Source organism: Mus pahari, chromosome 6, assembly GCF_900095145.1.
Source record: "Mus pahari chromosome 6, PAHARI_EIJ_v1.1, whole genome shotgun sequence".
NCBI classification, from domain to species: domain Eukaryota; kingdom Metazoa; phylum Chordata; class Mammalia; order Rodentia; family Muridae; genus Mus; species Mus pahari.
The window spans coordinates 102213434-102220885 of record NC_034595.1 but is presented as its reverse complement, the minus strand read 5'-3'; the positions used below and the strand labels follow the sequence as shown (position 1 = coordinate 102220885).

At 51.0% G+C, this 7452-nt stretch overlaps 1 protein-coding gene across 1 annotated transcript in view; it reads left to right on the top strand.

Annotated features, from left to right (window-relative positions):
• Positions 1-205: 205 nt before the first annotated feature.
• The window catches only part of LOC110323791 (calmodulin-binding transcription activator 1), a 229194-nt gene continuing 221947 nt past the window's right edge, over positions 206-7452 (top strand). The window contains exon 1 of the mRNA XM_029539866.1: positions 206-267. The gene's annotated coding sequence lies outside the window, so the exon portion shown is untranslated. The remainder of the gene's footprint in view (positions 268-7452) is intronic.

Sequence of the window (7452 nt, the reverse complement as noted above, 5' to 3'; positions counted from 1 at the left end):
CACACACACACACACACACTGGCATGCCCTACAATCTGTCTTAGACCCTATCCCTGGAGTCCACCCTGTGCCTCCGTCTCCCCAGGTCTGCCAGCGGTGGCGTGGCCCCTCTTGCTCCTTTCTGTTGCACCCACCGTCTTCCTCCCTTCCTTCCCTCTTTCCAACTGAACTCTCGTTTTTCCTCTCTCTCCCTAGTGCTTGTACGGCTGCTATGTCCATTCCTCCATCATACCTACTTTCCACCGGAGGTGCTACTGGCTCCTTCAGGTAGGTGGCTGGGATTGGATTCTTCTCGCGTCGCTCTCTGATGCTTGGGAAGGGTCTGTGGAGGGTGTCGAGGGGAATGGGGCTCCTGTGCGTGACAGCAAGTTTGGGCTGAGAATCCTGGTGTGATCTCCTATTTTTCAGTGGTATTTGCTAAGGCTGGTTTGGTGACAGGTCTGGTTGTGTGAGTGAGGTCCCAGGAAGGAGAGTGAGAACTGGTAATCAAGGTACACCTTGCTCATCCATGAGGATAAAGAGTAGATGCTTCAAGGTGCCGAGGTCCCTGGTTTCCTTTTGGTGAGGTTTAAGAAGCCTGGGTGTCCTGTCCCTCACATGAAATCCCTGTTGACTACAATCCATATATTCATTTGCTGTCTTGGTTAGTCAGAAGGTACATGTGGGAAATAGGCTTCCATGACTGTTTTCAGTACCGTGGGATTGACAAGGGTGCCCGCTGGAGAAGAGTAGGTCTTGACTCCTTGGGAACGAGCTCTGTGATTGATATGTGATGCCTGCCTTAAAGACTGTTGTGTGAGAGCATCTGCCATGCTTGTAGAGTGCGGTCTGTGTTCATGGTGCTGGCTAGGCATCCTCCATCTGTGGTTATGGACAAATTGCTGTGTTGTGGTGCAGCCAGGCAGCCTCTGTCCGTGGTGCTGGTCAGGCAGCCTCTGTCTGTGGTTATGAATAACTTTGTCTGTGGTGTGACAAGGCAGCCTCCTGGCCAGGCAGCCTCTATCCGTGGTGCTGGCAAGACAGCCTCTGTCCGTGGTTCTGAAAAAACAGCTATGTCGGTGGTTATGGGCAAACAGCTATGCCTGTGGTGCAACCAGGTAGCCTCTGTCCATGGTGCTGGCCAGGCAGCCTCTGTTTGTGGTTCTGGTCAGGCGGCTTCTGTCCGTGGTGCTGGCCAGGCAGCCTCTGTTTGTGCTTATGGACAAACACCTATGTCTATGGTTATGGACAAACAGCTGTATCTGTGGTGTATTCAGATTGCCTCTGTCCGAGGTGCTGGTCCAGTGGATCTAAACAGAGGCTATCTAGAAGCCACTCAGGATAGGATGTCGCTGCGAGGGAGGAAGGGCTGAGGACCTATCTGATGGGGCTGGACCTAGGTCTCTTTCCAAGCTATCTGCTATACAAATTCTCTTTCTAGGGCCCAGCCCAGTGGGTCCCCATTACCCTTACACATAACTTTGTCCTACTACCTCTGAGTAGGAACTGCTGCTGCCTGAGGGCCTCGTTACTGTGGCCCCACTGTGTGCACTCAATTCTGTTCAAACTGACAAGCAGGTGAGGGTTGTTGTCTTGGGGACCTGAGGGGCAAGGTTGGGAATAAACTAACAGAAAAGAGCACCAGGTACAGAGAGGCCCCTGCCTCCAGGGAAGATGGCCTGGGAAGTATCACAAGGCTTGAGGCTGTCTGCGTAGGGAGGCCACAGCTCAGCCTTGCCAGGGCCCTACAACCCTGGTCTCCCAGCTGTACCCACCAGTCAGTCCTTCTGCTCTCCCTCAGTTCCCAAAAATAGTTGTCTGTGGCTCAGCACATTCCTTAGAAAGAGACCAATCAGACTATTGCTCATCGGCAGAGCTGACACTTCCCTTGAACCAGGCTCCACTGCCAGTTGTCCCGATTCCGTGTCCTTGGGAGGGAGATGCAGGAGTGTCTGTTTTCCTGCATCCAGGGGTGTTCTACATGGTGGTGGAGTGCTACTTTTGTTCATAGGCATTGTCCTGAAGACACTAGGCAGCAGCTCAGTGAGGTCTCGGCTTGGAGGACAGTGCTCTGGGCTGGCTACAATGTGATCCTGGTTCCCCGGCCTGGGTGCTAGGTTACAGGGACTTGATTTATTCCAGCTTCCTGTCCCTGGCTGTGGTTCTTTTCCTTTTGGTGTCTATGTCCCTTGTTAGAATGCATCTCTGCCATGCCCTCTGTGCCACACCAGGCTGGGATTCCTAACAGATCAGCTCCCCACTTGCTAGCTACCTGCTGGGAGTGCAAACACCTCTCCTCATGGATGGCCTCCTCCTCCACGCCTGCCCTACGCCTGCCTCCACTGCCTCCCCTCAGCCCATCATGCTCTTGTAGCTTTTTAACTCCATTAAACTTCCTCTGCTGGAAGCAGCCAGCTTTGGGCAGCATGAGGGCTGAGCTCTCTTCTCCACAGCTGCATTCCGGTGCCTTCCAGATACACCTAAAGCAAGAGGGAAAGCCCTCTCCTCCGTGCACTCTCCCTCCCTGCCTCTGTGTCCTGGCCTCTGGCTGGTGAAGACATGCCTGGGGTGATTCCCGTGCTTGAGTCTCGCTTGTCACAATCCAGCTGACAGGAAGCTGGATTCCCCTCCTCCCACCAAAGGCCGGTGTGGCAGAACTAACTTGGCTGCTCTGGTGCATCTTCATTTGCCGTCTCATGCCCCCCACCACCACCATCTGCTGAGCAAAGTAGCTGGAACAAGACAGCCTTCTAGAGAGGGTGGGACTTGCAAGATGGGTGCAGTCAGGGGAGGGTACAGCTGGATAAAGGAACTTCCTCAAGGGATACCCCCACCTTTGGATGCTGCTGTCTCAGCTCAGTAGCCAGCTCTTGCCCATGGGCTGTGGCTCAATTCCATCCTCTGGCATCTTCCAGTGGGGGCCACTTCAGAGCCACTTAGCACAGCAGGGACCTCTGCTCTGCCCACAAAGAAATCTACTGAGGTCTTATTACCCACAGTGGTAGATCCCCCCAACAGAGGGAACCTGCTGCCCCTGTCTCCCTCAGTGCCAAGCACAGAGCCTTGACCAAGGCAGGGCAAGAACCAACATGTCCTGAAGGTCACAGTTTAACAAAAAAAAAATGTCCTCAAAGGGCAGGCAGAGCAAACCCAAAGACCAGTGGCTAGATGCATGGGTTAGCACCAAGACCCAGAAGGTAAAACTGAGTCACACAGAGTTAGAAGTTTTTGAGCCACCTGGCTTTCTTTGGGGAGGGGGTCCTGCTGTGGCCAAGGCTTTGTGCTTGGCACTGAGGGAGACAGGTGGGAGCTGTTTCTTTCTGTCTGTTTGTGTGTGTGTCATAACCCCTCCCCCCAGTCACTGCCAGTGAAGTTTCTACTATAGTCGAATCCAGGACACACGTGAGCAAGCCTACAATGTAGGGCACTGAAGCCTAGCTAGTGCACAGGCTCACAAGGTTGTTACCATGACCGAAGGGTGCTGTGCTGCTCAAGACTCTGGGCATCTCAGAGATGCATCAGGGTGGGGCCACTTGTGCCTAAGACAGTACCCTAAGCTGCAAGCCCCTATGGATCCAGAACGGACTGTATTTCTCCATCTCCTTCTCCAGCTGTCCAGACCCTGTGGAGAAGGCCACCTCTGCAGGTCCCACGCACTCTGCCTTTGCTCACACCATCATCCTCTGTGTTACAGCTATCAGGGCCCTCGACTTCAGTGACCAGTGAGGTCCACAGAGAACAGGGACAGGTCTAGAGTCACACATGAGCCAGGAGTGGGGCACAGCAGTGATCTTCCAGCCCTTGCTTCATCACCTGACATAGCTTGGCTGTAGCTGCTAGGACTGAGCTTGCTAGGACCCATGACAGTGCCAAGGGATGAAGCAGAGTCAAACAGAAAGTGTCTCCCCGTTCAGGGCCCCCAGTCCTCAGGCCCCCATGATGCATCCCTCCAAGTGCAGCTCTCTCCGAGAATGAGCTCCATCTCTGGCCGTGACTCCCAGCAGACTGCTGGCTTCTTTGCAAACCGTTTCTGCTTCTAATGAGTGTTTTTCTCTTTACCATTGTTCTCTAAAATGCTTAATGAATGTTTTCTGCACACAAGGCAGGGGGTGTGCCTCCACATGGCAGCTTGACTGCTCATTCCAGCCGTGGGGCAGAGGCCGTGGGAATCCTTCCTGGCTCAGCACAGCCCTGCAATACACAAAGACCTGTGTGGGAAGATAGACGTTGGGGACCCGGGAAGAACATGGCACAGGATGTGGGGCTCCCAGTTCACTAAAGAAGACCTGGCATTTCAAATCCAAGGTCTAGGACCCAAACTTGGGAAGAGCACTGTATCCTGAGTCCACAGAGCTGGATTCCAGGACTACATGGTCTACCCTAAGGAGGCCATGGCTTCCTGGCCAGGCAGCCAACCTTCATTAAGTGCTCCTTGTCACTAGGGATTGGAGATTCAATCACTCAGCCACCAGGGGGCAGAATGAAGCAAGATGTCAAGGTCTCCTAGGGTCAGCCTCTCTACCTTCCTTCCCACCCACTAGGCTCTGCTAACCCTAGAAATGGTGAGTTCCGAGGCGTGATGGGGTATTACTCTGACAAAATGTCCAGGGTAACCGACTTGTAAGGAAGATATGTTTACTTCAGCTCATGGTTTCAGAGGTTTCCTGTCCCTAGTCTCTAGATCCTTTTCCTTTGAGTGTGTCAAGTGTGCACATGACATCATGGTATATAGAGTATATGTGGTATATGTGTATATATATGGTATATACATATATATAGTATATGTGTATATACACACATACATATACATACTATATATACTATATAAATGCACACATAAACAAACATATACCATATACTATATATACCATACATGTATACTATATATGCCATACATATATACACCATATTTACTATATATACCATATATGTACACCATATATACCATATATATACCACATATACTATATATACTCTCTATATAGTATATATACCATATATACTATATACCATACATATACTACAAATGTACTATATATATATACATATACATATACATATACCATATGTATGTATGTGTGTGTGTGTGTGTGTGTGTGTGTGTGTGTGCTTCAGTGACCTCCATGGGTTTCTTTGCCATAAGTTTCTGCCACCTTATCATAGTGCCACAGATTGGGGACCATAACTTTAGGATGTGGCCTCTGGGGGCATTGCAGATTCTGGTCATGGGGGCTGGTCCATGCAGTGCATTCTGGGCTACCATAGCAATGGACCAGGTGATCTGAGGTTTCCTGGAAGAGGATGTGAGTCCAGAGTTAAAAGATGGAGGAAGTAAGGTGGGAAGAATGGCCTCAATGCCCTTTTGATGTGAGGCAGGTGAGGGCATGTGCCCAGTGGGGTTAATGAATGTTTTCTGTAGGAGTCAAGCAGGGGGTACCATGGCTGCTGAAAGTTCCACACCACCTGGCCCAGGGCCCATCTGGGAAGAGGCCTAAAGAAGGACCAGCTTGGTATGCCAGCTCAAGCCAGGAGATCTGAGAGGGAAGAGAGGGGAGAGGTCTGGGATTCACTATCTCTGCTTCACAGCACAGCGGGGAAGGGGCCTGGGCAGGGTGTCAGAGCAAAGCACTGTGAGGCACTGGGGCCTATAGTCCCAGCAGTCTGGAGGCCGATAGAGATTGGGTGATGAGGAGCAGGAAGTGTTTGAGGCTAGCCTGGGCAGCAGCTATATCCCATCTCCACAAACAGAAACAGTGATACTTCGTGAAGGTTTCTCCCATGTTAGCAGTAGCCACCACCATCATCACCATCACCATCACCACCATCATCACCATCACCATCACCATCACCATCACCATCACCATCACCATCACCATCACCATCATCATCTGTGCTAATAACTTCATTCGCCTCAGCCTTTGTGCTTCTGAACACTTTGTGGTCCTCATGAAGCTGCTACATCGCTATGACCACTGTGTAGAAAGGAGTTTGGGATTGATTCCAGCACATGCTTAGGCCAGCCATCAGCTGGTCTCCACTTGGTGGCCTGGAGGCGTTCTAATCCCAAACCAGACGTCAACTCGCTCCAAGGCGCCTCCAGATAAGATATCCCTGCCTAGGGAGGAAGACCGCAGGAAGGACAAGAGTCCGTGGTTCAGCGGGTGCACTGCAGAAGGCTGGCACTGATGTCACAGTGGGTGGGGGAGGGGGGAGGGAGTGAGGACCATGAACTCCAGGAAGAAGCAGCAGCAGGAGAGACTGTTGCCAAAGGGAGCTAGGTCCCATTCAGTCTAGAAGATTCCAGTCCAGGAGTAACTGACTCAAACCGAAGTCAAGTGGAGAAACCGTCTAGGTGGCTCTCGCCTGGGAAACCAGACTAAACGGGTTGTACACATCAGAGGGAAAGGGGCAGGAACAAGGGCGCTGGCAGAGACCATTCCCGAGATGTCTTCTTATCCTGGCTCTATTCTAACGAGCAGCTTTTCCCTTTCTCCATTTAATGTCCCTTGAATAACGTGATCAGGAGATTAGGTAGACACCAGGAATTTACGGTGCTATGCAAAAAAAAAAAAAAAAAAAAAAAAAAAATTGCTCAATTCCATTAAGATTTCAGGACCCTGGCCAAGGCTGTGCAGCGGATCGGGTAGTATTTCCTCCTTAGATGTCTTTTCTTGATTGCGATTTACGATGCCAAGGCCATGGCTGTACCCACCCAACGCTTCCAGAAAATATGGCAGGCTCCCAAAGCCAGCTATTCTTCTCTCTGAGGAGTGTGACCGAGCAGTTTTCAGTTTCCCTCATCCAGATCCCTTCCTCAGGAGACAGGAGAGATGGGGAATGTCCTTTTCATGGGTGGTCTCGGGTGGGAGTGGCCAGCTTCACCTTCACCTTGGTGATTTCTGTATGCAAGGTTGCTGGCAAGGCCGGAGCTCTATGAAGCCACGGGACACTCTGCTACCACCTAGTGGACAGGATGTGAACTGCGGATAGAAAATCCTCCTGGGATCCCAGCTGGGGACCAGCCAACTTTGAGATCACTACTACTCTTGCTAACGTGGGACTCTGACTAGGTGTCCTAAGTGTGGAGTGTGTGTGTGTGTGTGTGTGTGTGTGTGTGTCTTGTGTCTGTGTATGTGCAAGTGTCTGTGTGTGTGTGTCTGTGTCTGTGTCTATGTATCTGTGTTTGTGTGTCTGTTTGTGTGTCTGTATGTAAGAGTGTATGTGTGTGTGTCTCTGTGTGTGAATGTGTGTGAATGTGTGTGTCTTTGTGTGTGTTTGAGTGTCTGTGTGTGTGTCTCTGTGTGTGAATGTGTGTCTCTTGTGTGTGTGTCTATGTGTATGAGTGTGTATGTCTCTGTGTGTGTCTCTGTGTGTGAATGTGTGTGTCTGTGTGTGTGTCTGAGTATGAGTGTCTGTGTGTCTCTGTGTGTGAATGTGTGTGTGAATATGTCTCTGTGTGTGAATGTGTGTGTG